Source organism: Oryzias latipes, chromosome 9 (genome assembly GCF_002234675.1).
Source record: "Oryzias latipes chromosome 9, ASM223467v1".
Lineage (NCBI taxonomy): Eukaryota > Metazoa > Chordata > Actinopteri > Beloniformes > Adrianichthyidae > Oryzias > Oryzias latipes.
Window position 1 is genome coordinate 29,937,362 of NC_019867.2, and position 14,906 is coordinate 29,952,267.

At 43.4% G+C, this 14,906-nt stretch overlaps 1 long non-coding RNA gene across 1 annotated transcript; it reads right to left on the reverse strand.

The window, feature by feature from the left end:
- Positions 1-10,869: 10,869 nt before the first annotated feature.
- LOC110015585 lies at positions 10,870-14,667 on the reverse strand. The gene is made up of 3 exons (XR_002290798.2): positions 14,390-14,667; positions 13,343-13,643; positions 10,870-11,753 (listed from the first exon to the last, which is right to left on the reverse strand). It is a non-coding gene; the product is annotated as an uncharacterized LOC110015585 (long non-coding RNA).
- Between the last annotated feature and the right edge of the window lie 239 nt (positions 14,668-14,906).

The following is a 14,906-nucleotide window of genomic DNA, read 5'->3' on the forward strand; positions in this document are numbered from 1 at the left end:
CTGTAAATGCTGAAACAATAAACTAATTAAACTACGATCCAAGTTTTCCTCAGCTTTTTGTCTAGTTTGTTGATAAATGAATTTTTTAAATATTTGTTCTTTGTACCACAATATCACCATGAGAAACCTCGGTATGACTTCACAGCAAAGAAATCAGTTGTTTGTTTTTATATTCGGTAAGGATAAAGCGAGTTTATTTGCCAGATCCTTGTGTTCACTAAATATCAAGATCTTATAAATCTGCGGAGGCCAGAATCACTGTTTTCACTGCTGTTGAATGGAGGGCCTCACTACTTTAGGACAATTATAATCAGCTGCTTTAAATGCAGGTAACTATGCTTTCCAGTCATTGATAGTGAAATGATGACTGAACAACCAAGAGACGTGCACTTGGTGAGACTTAATGAGCTTGTCTTACAAAAAGGAGTTCCTAGCATGTCTATGCAATGTCTGTCCAGTAATCTGGAGAAGAGTTCAAATTTTGAGGTCTGTTATCCAAAAGAGAAAGAGTGAAGCAAACAATTGCAAAATACACGCAACAAAGGCACTAAGGCAGGCAAAACACTTGATCCAGGAGCCATGAACTGGGTGGTGATGATACCATGGAGCTTGGTGGATGACTGTTGGGATTTGAGCACGGTACAGAGAACTGAAGATACACCGAGGAATACGACAGAAACATAAGACAGAGGAGACCAGAAACATTGAGGAACTGGAGACCTTTTTAGAAGACAAGATGGATGTTGGTTGTAGAAATTGGCTCTGTCACAATCGGAACACGTAGCTATGTAATCCCCAACATCAAGAGATTAAGATTGCCACTAAAAGCTACTCCAAACAACTGCGAGTGAACCACAAATCCCTACTGAGATGGAAGGGGAGAGGAGTGACACCAATGGAGCCTCTGGAACGGAGGGACGAAGGGCATCACCACATGTGTTAGAAACTCACTCCAAAGAAAATTGTGTTTTTACCATGTTCTTGTAGCATTGATTGTTCTTATGATAGAGGACATATATATATGTATAAAAAAACAAAACAAAACAAAAAAAACGCCCCTCTCACCCTCCGCGGGTGGTTTCTCCTCCAAGCTAGGGTCATCTACCAGAGGCCTGGGAGCTTGAGGGTCCTGCGCAGTATTTTAGCAGTTTCTAACACTACGCTTTTCTGGACTGAGAGGTCTGAGGTCTTTCCAGGTATCTGTTGTAGCCACTCCTCCAGCTTGGGGGTTACTGCCCCAACTGCTCCAATTACCACAGGCACCACTGTCACCTTCACTTTCCAGGCTTTCTCCAGTTCTTCTCTGAGTCCCTGGTATTTCTCCAGTTTCTCATGTTCCTTCTTCCTGATATTCCCATCGCTTGGCACTGCCACATCCACCACAACGGCTTTCCTCTGTTCTTTATCCACCACTACAATGTCTGGTTGGTTCACCATTACCATCCTATCAGTCTGGATCTGGAAGTCCCACAGGATCTTTGCCCTTTCATTCTCTACCACCTTCGGAGGTGTTTCCCATTTTGACCTTGGGGTTTCCAGTCAATATTCTGCACACATGTTCCTATATATTATTCCAGGCACTTGATTGTGGCGCTCCATATATGCTTTCCCTGCCAGCATCTTACACCCTGCAGTTATGTGCTGGATTGTTTCAGGCGCCTCTTTGCACAGCCTACACCTTGGGTCTTGTCTGGTGTGGTAGATCTACACCTTGGGTCTTGTCTGGTGTGGTAGATCTACACCTTGGATCTTGTCTGGTGTGGTTGATCTGAGCCTCTATTGCTCTGGTGCTCAGGGCTTGTTCCTGAGCTGCCAGGATGAGCGCTTCAGTGCTGTCCTGTAGGCCAGCCCTTTCTAGCCATTGGTAGGACTTCTTGATATCAGCCACTTCAGTTATGGTCCGATGGTACATCCCATGCAGGGGTTTGTCCTCCCATGAGGATCTGTCCTCCAGCACTGTATCCTCTGCTCTCCATTGCCTGAGACATTCACTGAGCACACTGTCAGTTGGGGCCTTGAGCTTGATGTACTCATGGATCTTGGATGTTTCATCCTGGATAGTGGCTTCCACGCTCACTGGTCCTCGGCCTCCTTCCTTGCGGCTAGAATACAGTCTCAGGGTGCTGGATTTGGGGTGGAACCCTCCATGCATGGTGAGGAGCTTTCGTGTTTTAACATCTGTGGTCTGTATCTCTTCCTTTGGCCATCTTATTATTCCTGCAGGGTATCTGATAACTGGCAGTGTGTAGCTGTTTATTGCCCGGGTCTTATTTTTGCCATTGAGCTGGTTTCTCAGGACTTGCCTTACTCGTTGGAGGTATTTATTCCTTGTTGCCTGCTCCAGGTTGCCATTTGCCTGCAGAATTCCAAGGTACTTGTAACTGTCCTCGATGTCTGCTATTGTTCCTTCTGGGAGTGAGACCCCTCCTGTGTGGACTACCTTGCCTCTCTTTGTCACCATCAGGAATCAGGAGCAGATAAAAAAAATACTGTTGAAAATGGTCTGTTTTGTGACGCAGCAAGGGAAATGGGTAAACTGGTTTCTTTGCTGTGCTCCATTTTGATGTACCCATTGCAGACAAAGAGATCCTTTAACGTCCTCATTTTCTGGCTCAAAACTGTATCGCTGGATAGCTCCAAAACTGGTAGCTATTTTTGTTCTACCACCACTGGTAGAGCATAGGGGCTCTAAGCTAGTGGAGAGAGTGTAAACAAAGGGATGATGGGATATTAGCAGAGGCTTACTTTCACACCAACAGTCCCATCCATAACAGTCCATCATAAGCAAATTTCTGACAAACTCTTTTCTGCACAAACTTTGTCCTAGAAAATGACACTGTTTTTTTTTTTTAAATGTAAAGTCAAAGGTCGGTAGGGTCATCAGAGGACATGGAGACCAAAAAATGAAGTGTTCTAAATCAGGAAGGGGTTACAATTGACAAAAAGTGTAAAACTGAAGTTTCAATTTAGCTGCACCCATAAAGATGCAGGTAGGAGCAGCTCAAAGGTACAGGAAGCAGCCACCAGGGGGCAGCAATTACCTTCCTGACTTAAAACCCCCCAGACATTTATGACGTAATATCGTGAACAGTAGCAGTTTTAGGTTGAAGCTTTGATTATTGTTGAGTTGCCTACACTGCTGCTGTTGCTGCGTTCATGCAGCAGGGCTCCACCTGCTGCTGCACTGGTCTTCAGGCAGAGCTGGGTCAGCATTTCCTGGGCTCGGCAGACTTTGGGGGTGTCCTGGATCCTTTTAAGGGGATGTGGTTCTACTGGGTTTCAATCTCAGTGAGAATTTCTGGAGACTGTCCAAGTTTCCCCCTAGTACTGATGATTAATGAAGATAACCCGTATAACACTGGAGCTTAAAGGACTAAAACAGATGTTTTCTTTCAACAAACTGAAATGACAATCTTTTTGTCTAATTTTATTTGAATTCAAAAGATTCCTAAGTTTCCTTTCTTTAAATCGTACTTTTCATAATAAAAGTCAGAACCCCTTACATAATGCTGATGAAGCTGGGTTTGTGTGTTTAAGCAAACACACAAAAGTGTAAAACAACTTTAACGTGAAATATTTCTGTCCATATTTCAACTGCTTAATTCATTGAATGCTGCTGTCTTAGTCCAGACCTGCTAAAAAAGGAGAAAATTGATCAAACAGGATATTACTATCAAAGAAAATGTTTCACCCCTTGACACAGCCAGTTAATAAAATGGAATGAAAGATTGGAAATACACCAACGCTCAATCTAAAAGAGTCAACTTTTAGCAGGTGTCTGACATGGTTAAATAAAAAGATGAGAAGTAAAGATGGGCAGAAACCTTCAGCCAGAACTCATCATTGATGGAGACGATGACATTAAAGGATCCAGACGACTGGTCAACATTCTGACATGCAGAATGGAAGAAGGTGGAGCACTTTGGTTTTGTCTTTAAGATCTGGTTAATAAAAATATGACAGTTTTCTGGTGGTCAGAAGATTCCGGACGTGATGTACTTGGTCGTGTCCTCCAGCAGCTCTGACAGTACGGAGCTTCAGAAGTGCAGCTTGGAGCTATGAATGCTTTAGGGCACATGAAGGTTTTAAAGAAACAGCACCACAGTCTGCAGCTGTCACAACAGCATGGTTTGGCCTTGGGGGGGAACTGGTCTCCCTGAGCCCAAGATCTTTCATTTAGAGCTTAAATAAAGGAAATGTACACTCAGTGGCCACTTTATAGCAACATCTAATCAGCCGATCACACGGGAGCATTTAGGCCAAGCTGTACCGGTGGCAGTACTTCAAATGGTTTTTGGTGCTTTTAGGGGGGCCACTTGTATAGACCCCCTGGTTAAAATTGGGATTTTTACCCCTAAAATAAACCCCTTTCATGCCTGGTGCTCCAAGGTTTGTTTTATTTATTTTTATCGATGGTTGCATATTTAAGTCAGTACAACTTTGGGTTGAGTGAATTTTTTTAAGTTCTTTTGTAGTTTTCTTCATTTTCACTTAATGAGAGGATGTGGTTTATGATTAGCAGGTGAAGACCACGGTGGACTCTGGGAGCAGAACTCAAATGTTTAGCTTCATCCCTCTTCGCTTTAGCATCAACTTTATTTTCAGTATATGCAACGCAGTTAATGGTGGTTCTAGTTAAAAAAAAAAGTTTAAAAATGAATTGTTCATGATTCTACAAAAATTAAATGCAATGTACATTATGAGCTGGGATTTAACTACGGGGTTTCATTTAGACATTTTGTTTGATAAAATTTGTATTTTGCTCTCTACTGGACTTTCTGTGCAGGAGCCTGGGGGGCTCCACTGCTGTGTGCCTTTGGTAACGAGCTCGGTGTGGGGGTGACCAGGCACTCCCCTTCCTTTCACTTCTTAATATCCACCCTATAGAACACAAATACTCACCTGAGCACAGGTGCCAGCTCACCTTTGCACTAATAGTAGGTGTGATGGAATGATATGCTTCACATGTGTTTGTTATAATTCTAAGTGTGTTTGTGTACGTTTTGACATGACTGTGTGTGAAGATTTTTGGCGCCAACAGGTATGTTTGTAATATTTGGGTGTGTCTTTGTACGGGCCCCGCCCTTTGGACAAACATCTACACCTGACAGTAATGATGATAAACCTCCAGCAACTTGATGCCTCTTTTTGTAATTATGGACCCTCCTCTTAATCATCTTCCAACTTAATTTCTCCCCCGTTTTTGTAGCCTCATCTCCCATCTCTAACATCCCACTATCTTCTCTCTTCTTTTTTTCCATCTGGTCAAACAATACAAACATAATGAATATAAGTTTAACCTCACAGTAGAGCAGCAGTTCTGTGGATGGAAATGTCTTGTTGATGCCAGAGGTCAGAGGAGAATGATCAGACTGGTTCCAGCTGATAGAAACAGGAACTCAAGGAACAACTGGTTCCAACCGAAGAGCATCTCTGAACGCACAACACGTCCAACCTGGAGGCAGATGGGCTACAGCGGCAGAAACCCAAACCGGGTACGATTCCTGTCAGCTAAGAACAGGAAACTGAGGCTACTATTCCCACAGACTCACCAAAACTGGACCATAGAAGATGGAAAAAGGTTGTCTGGTCTGATGAGTCTCCATTTATGCTGCCACATTCAGATGGTAGGGTCAGAATTTGGCCTCAACAACCTGAAAGCATGGATCCATCCTGCCTGGTGGCAACGGTTCATGCCGGTGGTGGTGGTGTCATGGTGTGGGGGATATTTTCTTGGTCCACTTTGGACCTCTTAGTACCAGTTGAGCATGGTTCCAACACCACAGCCTACCTGATTATTGCTGCTGACCATGTCCATCTCTTTCTGACCGCAGTGTAGCATCTTCTGATGCTACTTCCAGCAGGATAAGGCTCCATGTCATCAAGCTGGAATCATCTCAGACATGTTTCTAGAACATGACAATGAGTTTTCTGGACTCAAACGGCCTCCACAGTCACCAGAACCCAATAGAGAACCTTTGGGATGTGGTGGAACGGGAGATTGGCATCGTGGATGTTCAGATGACAGATCTGCAGCAACTGTGATGCTGTCATGTCAACATGGACCAAACCCTCTGAGGAATGTTTCCAGAACCTTGTTGAATCGATGCCACCAAGGATTAAGGCGTTCTGAAGGCTGAGGGGGTCCAACCCGGTACCAGCAAGCTGTATGTTATAAAGTGGCCGGTGATGAAATTCTGCAGTTTCACTGTGAAACAGGAGAAAAGGTTATTTAAGCGTGGTGTTAGGGTTTTACTAGTGTCCCCCATGAGGTTTTTTTTTTGTGAAACAGTATTTCATTTTGATGAAAAACTGAAACAACATTTGGATTTATAAAAAACAAACAAACATCTTTTTTTTACCTCTGAATTCTTTAGAGAGATGAACAGCCTGGGGAGATCAGGAGCAGGCTGGAGTGATTTACAGGAGTCTGCTCCTCTTTTGTACTCGACTGGCACAAACAAAGGAGCCAAGTAGCCCAACAAATACACTGAATGCAGGCGGGGGGCTTTTTGGGCCACCTGCATCCCCAGGGCATTTTATTTGGGGCATCCCAGACCTCCAGGAATTTCATTATTTTGCACTTTGGAAAATATTGACGCCCCTAGAGCTCTCACCCCTGCACCATTGATCCGAGCTGAAGCCCCCCCCCCGCCGGATCAGAGCTGCTGCATCGTATTGGCATGATTAATTAAAAAGAAAATGGTTTTTAGTATGGCTGACTGAACGCAGAGTCAGTGGCAGCTTCAAGGGTTACATTGATCCCTTTTCAACCCCCCCACTCAGTTGGCTTACTGAAAGCGCTGCAGGATAAAGGGAGGTGTACAACAAGCGTTAACCCACAATGCACTGCAGATTTTGACAGATTCCTGCTCCGGGGCTGCTGAATTTATGAGCCATTAGTCTGCCGGCCAGAATGTAGTTGGTGCATTATGTTCCATGTCATCTGCAATTACATGTGCAGCCGCTGATATGGAGCTGGGTGCATGTCTGCAGTTATCAGGGGCAGATAGAGCTGCCCTCAAACCCCCCCCCCCCCCCCCCCCCCCCCCCCATCGCAGCTGACCAGTCCCCAGCTCCAGGACACAATGGACTCCGGTTTTCAGAGGGAATGAAGAGCTTTAGTCTGCAGGTCAGATGTCCTGTGTTGCATCTACTGTGCAAAACATGAATCATTGACCTCTGCAGGAAGGAAAGTTATTTGTTTTGCTGGGAAAATTCAAGGAAAAGCAAAGACGGAAGACTGCTACAGTTTTTCTCTGTTGGTTTGGCTCATTTCTTGAAACTGAAATGAGATTCTCAAAACGTCTCAAATCTCCAAACCAACTTGTACTTGTTCACAACCGAATGCCATTTCTCATTGCTTTTATCCTATTTCAATTGTCTTCATACATGTGTCAAGTCTGTCAGTGAAGTTTGCTAGTGGTTTCGTACACATAGACTTAGCACAGTCGACCCACGTTTAGCACATTTTACAATTACTCAGATCTTGTTGATCTAAACGGATTAGTCCATTCTCACACAGTGCCAAAGGGACGATGCTTTTTGAGGGCACTGACTGTTCATGTGAGAAATAAACTTGGTTTTGACCCACGGGTAAACCATTTTGGGAGAGATATGAGCGTCTGAGGTGATCCCTGGTTTTGTGCTGAAGCATCCCAGTTATTCTGAGAAAAGAGTGAAGAGGAGGAGAAGGAGCCAAGTAACTGAAAAGGATCTCTGCCATTTCTAAAGAATCTGCTTCTGAAGCATGTCTGATGAGTTGGGGAGGTGTGTGTGTGTGTGGGGGGGGGGGGACTGTTGTGCAGAAGCGTGAGTGTGTTTAGACAAATGACCTTTGAGTTTTGGGGGAAACACCAATAAAACCTCTCTGTTATGTGTTGATGAGGTAAATGGGGGCGGGTCCAACAGCTCTCTTTTTGGAAACTTGCCGAATGGTTTGTTGAACAGCGCAAGTTTGTTGTGGGAGGCAGCCGGACTCGGCCATGCGAACTGTTCGTTACATGAGGTGCCACTGTATGCACATTGATATTATTTGTTTGAAAACAGAGTAAAAGTATTCAAGGTGCAGCACTGAAGAGTATTTTGCAGTTCCCTTGAGACCACCTCAAAGGACGTCATGAAAATGGAACGTACCATTGTTGCGCGAGCGGTAAGTGTCTTGGGGAGTATTTGTAAGGATAATGTCATTTACAACCCATTATGAAGTATGGGTGGTACTGTGGCAAGGTGCGAGTACTAGCTCCTTACTGACTGGGCGCAAATGCTTCACGCACAGGGTGTGCACGTGACATCAGGACGCCCTCAGGACCCCCACGTATGCTACGCTCTGATTGGCTGATATCCTAAATTCTAACAGTCAGGCGTCGCACATGGGGTGCGCACTTATCACGTGGCCCAGAGTTTTATCTCTGTCGCATTATGAGCCACATTGGGCTTCTGTCCCTACATTGATCAGATCAGCGTGTCAGGTAAAGCGTTTTCCTCCTCGATGTTTAGGCAGAAATGCCCTGAAAACATCTGACTGTAGAGGACGAGGAAGAGGAAGAAACAATACTGTCTTTTTTCAAGAATTGGGGTTTTCGTTTCTTTAACTTTTGTGCTATCCTAGGCACTTTACCATTGGGAGTGGATTACATGAAATCCTCTCCACCTTTATCCACCTTTGTAATGGTAGGGATAACACGTCAATGCAAGGGGGGGGGGTCATCGGAAAGCACAAGGGTTAGGTGAAAATTACTTCTCACTGCTTAATTTGTCTGAAGGAATATCTGTCAAACCGGGAGAAACTTTAAATATTAAAACTGTAAAGTATAATCAAATAAAACAAAAAGACTAATGAATAATAACAGATACACATTCAAATAGAAGCATTCTGAAAGAAAAAAAGACAGATTTTGAAAAACAAAACAGTGCAAAAATAAGAATAATTTATAAACATAATTTTACTATAAATATTATAAATTAAATATAAGCGTTAGCTTTTACCTAAAACAATGTAGAAATATATTTAACAGCCAAAAGAAAAAAAGTCCATTCTGAGAATAAATATATTTATTCTCAGAAATGTACTTTTGAAAAAAAATGACATTTACAAAATAATTTTATAAAATTAGTAAAATAATGTTAGGATATCAATCATGTATACAGTATTTATAAATATGCATCATTGATTGAAATTATTTTTTAAGAAATACTTGGCATATTACTTTGTGTTTGCTGAACTTTAAAATAAATCAGAATAATTTTGTTTATATTGAGCTTCGTATGTACACTAAATAAGTGATGACATCACTGACTTGTTGTCTTGATTGAGTTTATGCGGCTCTGTTTATCTCTGAAAGGTCATTTTATTGATCCATCTGCTGCCGGGGTGAGTCTGACTAAACTCTGATCAGCGAGCATCGATCTTGCATTAAACGATTGATCGAGCGGGCTTGGGGCCTGGGGGGGCGGGGGGCGGAGGGGAGGAGGTGGCTCATGGACTGTAAAACGAAGAAACTGTTTGTCAAATGGTGAAGTGATTAATCAGTCAATGAAAGCAGGACAGGGGTCCTGGCTCCATTCTGGGAGGGGCTCAGAATGAGGGTCATCTGCAGACAGCTGCTAAGGACGACACTGTGGGGGCCTCACTGGTACTTTATGGAGTTGTGTGCTGGGCGGGGGGCAGTACAGACAGAGACAGGGGGAGGCTGAACAAAATGGTCAAGAATGCCGGCTCTGTCCTGGGCTGCACACTGAAGTCCATAGAGGAGGTGGCGGACAGGAGGATGTTGGCTAAGCTAACATCCATCATGGATAACCCCTCCCACCCCCTGCACCCAACTGTAGAGGCGCTGACCAGCTCCTTCAGCACCAGACTGTTGCTCCCTCAGTGCAAGAAGGAGCTGTACCACACCGTGCTGAAGTGACACACTAACAGGTGTTTGTCACTCATTCATTGATTTACTTATTCTTGCAGTATTTGCTCTTCAGTTGTTTTTTTGGTTCTTACAACGGTTGTGTTTGTGTGTACTTTTACTTATCTATTTATTTTGTCTATTTTTAACTAATAAAGTCTACCTAATCTAATCATCTACCCAGGATCCAAACTTCAGGTGTTACCATGACAACCGGCTGCATCGCACCTGTGTGAAACATGACAGAACTAAAGTGTGAAGACTCTCAACAGCCAAAACAAATGGCTTAACAGACTGAAGGTACCTGGCTAACTAAAAACAAACCTCATCTGGAGATGAATCATGGGGGGCAGAAACAGGAAGCCACGCACCGAAGAAACCCAGAGGAGTTTTGCACCAATCCGCTACAGGTGATCTGAACGTTCAGAGGTCCTGGCTGAAATTTTCCAAAACTTGGAAATACAAAGATAAGATCAATGGCCATTTATCCATTGCTGTTTGTGTTGTGATTATTTGCCTACCTTAGTTACATGTATCCCAGACTGTTGCATAAAGGTGGATTAAACTGGTCCACTTAAACTGGTCTACCTCCGTCATTCTGTCACTGCGGTCCAGATGTCTGCAAAAATAAAAGTTTCCTGTATGCTGTTTTCTTCCAATAATTGTGAATAAAAATGCTAATGATGCGGTTTAAAATAATTTTAATAGAAATGTAAAGATTTTTCAAAAAGAAAGAGCATTCCAAAGACCAATTGAGCAATGAGTGGAGATTATTTGCAGGAGTTTCTCCTTTCAGTAACAGGAAGACACAATCCCATAATCACACATTGCTCATAACTGTCAAAGTATTTTAAGCTTTGATCAAGTTAAGTAAAAATATTTACTATCTGGATGTTTCAGGCTCAAATGGAATCAGAAACTAAAAGTGAAACTTTTTTTTTTTGCATCCCAGTCTTTGATTCAGGAGCTCTGAACATCCCAACGTCAGCCCCTTTCTGCAAACAACAAGTCAGAGAAGTTGCTGTCATGGCAACAGAAGTGAATGACAGTAAATAAAGAAATAGTAAATAAAAAACAGAACTTGGTTGTCTGGTTTATTATCTGCAGGAAGTCCTTCACTCCCACTTACAGCCATGGGGGGGCAGGAGAGCCCCACGGAGAACGCGATGTTCAGAGCTGATGGTTTCAGCAAATGAATTGAAAGACAAGAATTTGAAAAAAAATATACAAATATTATTATAAAAGGAACAAAATCTCCTCTAAATGTTTCCCTCCTTGCCTTCATGTTTGAAGAAGAGACAACTGCAGCTCTGTCTTCCTCGACAGCAGCCGTCACTGAAGCAGACCGCAGTCACATCAGGGGCCACCCCAAAGATAGACAAGGGACAATCCAGAGACTAAACATTAAAACTTTCATTTTTAAAAGCGTGTGTACCAGAGGAACCTCTACTAATTACAGTGGAGCTCTCAAAAGACATTAGAAATTAAAGCACAGCTGTGAGCTATCAGTCAGGTGAATCCTCCACAGAAGGGGATCCTTACTGTAAGAAAACTAAACCAGTTTTAGCTCAGATGGCAGCGCAGGCCCTGCTGATTTTTCCGTTCTGACTCATGAAAACTTTCCATCAGCTCAGTCTTTACCTGTCAGAGAAACACCTGAGAGAAGTGCTCGTCTAAACTCAAACTCTGAATTCCCTTCTGCAGGTGGAGTGGACGCTTCCGGACGTTCCAGCAGCATCTGGACGGGAGCAGGAGCGGAGCTTCATCTCAGCGGCTGCAGGCCTCAGATTGTTCATGAGAAAATGTTAGAAGATCGCCGAAGAACAACATGTATGAGGTCCAATCAGGTTCAGCCTAAAGTGAAGAAAAAAAACAATATAAAAACATTTAATATGAAAGAAACGCTGAAAATGTTTATAAATAGAGTTGAAAACTGGAAAAATGTCTTAAAACTGAAAGAAAAAGTTAATTTGAAAGATGAATTAATAAAAAACATAAACCTAATATTGTTTCTAAAAGAGAAGTAATGTTTATTTGTAACAGCTGCTGTTTTGCATCGTCTTCTTTTTTGTCCTTCTCACGGTTTGCTTTCGCTTTTCCGTTTACAGTTTCAATTCAGAATTTTTGTTTTTTTAGAGTGAAGGCTAATTTTAAGTGGGGCGGGGCTTTGAACCCATTGGCTACCAGAATATGATTGACACCGGGTGATACAGGTTATGGTCACGTCATTTCTGCTCAAAAACGGCGTCTGTTGTTGGCGCCGCTGGTGTCGTCCCTCCCCTGATGCGGCAAACATTGTCACCGTTGCACACCGGTCTGGTTTTCCATTCACGTCGAGCTGATCTTGATTTGACCCCAAAAAACAAGGAAGCATGGCGGTTCAAAACCTAACCAAACATTGAAACATCTGGAACTCAACAGATAAACCAGGGAGACCAAAGAGGAGAAGCAGAATGTGTGCAGCATGGAGGAGGAGGAATCATGGTGAGGGACTGTTGTGGCACTAGATTTAACCCCCATCTCCTCTGTGGTCAAAGTAACCAAAATCTGAGCCCAGAATCCGTCTGAGCCACAGTGACAAGCTTTCAGAGTTAGGCGTGTTTCAAAGTTTGGATGGATCCAGAAGTTTCTGCGCTGATCCTCAAACAGACGAGAGACTCTGAAGTGAGGATTTCCCCGATCTGAGGATCACAAACAGACACTTTCCCTCCTCACTGCACTAATCCTGCTGCAGATCAACCATTTAGACCTTTCAACCTGAAGAGCAGCATGTGGGCGGGGGGGATGGGAGAACATGTATGGCGGGGGGGGTTAATAGTTGAACAGCTGCTTATGGAACAAAACTCGGCGCACACTCGAGCACACGCCCATATGGCAGAGCGCCAGATAGGGAAACGTCAGGCGAGGTCACGGTGGGAGCTGGCTGATCTCCTTTCAGAGGTGCACTCAGCGAGGATTAACACCATGCTGTTTGTTTTTTCACTCAAAGGCTGCAGTTTGTGTCTTTTTGCCACAAGTCGCACATTTACACAAAACTTCTGGGTAAATCACGTGAGCCGCACAAGTCTTGGTTTGTTTTTAGACCTGCTGTTAGCGGAGGAGCTCAAACCAGACCGGGCCAGAAAAACCCCTCAAGGGTGAGAAAATTCACTGAGCACTTTCAGTTCCTTCAACCGTATTAAAATAGTATTAACATCAGAAAAAAAAGAGAATTTTATAGTTTTTATCTGGATTCACTGGACATCTTACACCACTATCATCAGTGATATAAACATCTCTTTGGAACAATTTAAAGGAATTATGTGTTTTTCCATTTTGTTTTGCAATAATAATTCTGTCATAAACTGAAGTTTCGACAGAGCGCATATGTGTGTGATCATTTTCCGTCATTCTTCTCCATCCTGCCTGCTGAAACCGCGCCCTCCTTTCTGTGGATGACTAACTGGTCAGTCCTGATGGCGGTTTATCCGGATGGAAGTAAGGTTTCTTGTTGGGTGTGTCCTGCCTGTTGTGGGATTACGATGACCAGACTGTCCCGTCCCGGGCCTCCTCCAAGCTGATGGCCGCTCCCGCTTGGACTCAGAGCTCCTTGTAAGCTCTCCTGGGGACCATCCTGGTGGAATTTCCAAATGTCACCACATTTGCTCATGGTGTGGAGAAGCGGAGGCTCCACTTTTGCTGCCTCTTTCCAAAGGAGATCCAGCCACCTTGAGAAGGAAACTCCCTGGTTCTCCATCTGTGAACCTGTGGAAGGTAAACAGCCACATTTAGAAATGATGCCGTCTTGATTCTTTATTCAGAAATTAAATTCATAAATCATTTTAGAGTCTAAATATGAAAATATATTAATAAAAATAACAATTGAATCTGTTAGTTCAATAGGGGCCCAAGTCCAAGAGGTTTGTTTTTCCAGGAAATGATTTTATTTGCATAGCTTAAAGGGAGGCTACACCAAATGATTAATACTTTACCCAGATTTAGCATCAGTTCATAGCTTACAAATGCTATAATATGAAACACCTCTCTTTTATCATTTCAGAGGACTAGTAAACTAAAGTCTCTGGACTTCGGCCCTTCTTGAATTAAACAGGGGTGCTGCCATATTGGATAACTAGTGCTGCCATCTATGGGATAAAGCTAAACCCATGCAAAAGAGGCCCAAGTCCAGGAATTTTGCACTTAACCCTTGTGCTATCTTAGGCACTTTACCATTGGGAGTGGGGTCATCTAGACCCACTAGACAGTGCGCTGAACCTTTTTTCTTCAATGATTTGTGATCTTCACTGGTGTCCATGGATTACATGAAATCTTTCCACCTTTATCCACCTTTGTCATGGTAGGGAGAACACGTCAATGGGAGGGGGGGGGGGGGTCATCTAAGACAGCACAAGGGTTAAATGTCAAGCATAGTCAATACATAACAACAGATTTGGGACTTTTTGCACACAATCAGATAGCTTTTCCCTTGAAGACCATAGAACATATAATACCTTTTTAACCCTTTTAAACCCTTTTTACTCCCACTGCAGGTCCTCCATAGACTCCAGACCTTGAGGCCTGCAGTTTGACACTCATGCCAAAATAAACAGGAAGGAATACAGAAGCATCACAAAAATATATGTATTTATAAATATACACAGAAATGATCACTTCAAATGAATGAAAGACAGAAGACTTTGAATTCAACAACTACTTTCGAGACCTGTCATCATTGTCTCATCAAACTCTGAAGACTTACTATCTTTCCGTGTCCATCTCGCTCTCTCTCTCTCCCTGTAATCGCATGGGCCGTGTGTGTGTGTGTGTGTGTGTGGGGGGGGGGGGTGTCTAGTGATGGGGCCGTGTGACAGCAGATCAGCGTAATTCCTCCCAGCAGATGCGGGCCAGATTGAATGGATAAAAATGTTCGACGGGAGCTTCTGAACAACAAACGCCTGTCTGGGGGGGGGGGGGGGCGACACATGCATGTGAGGGATTGAGGGGTGGGGGGTATTTTCCTCTGTGAAC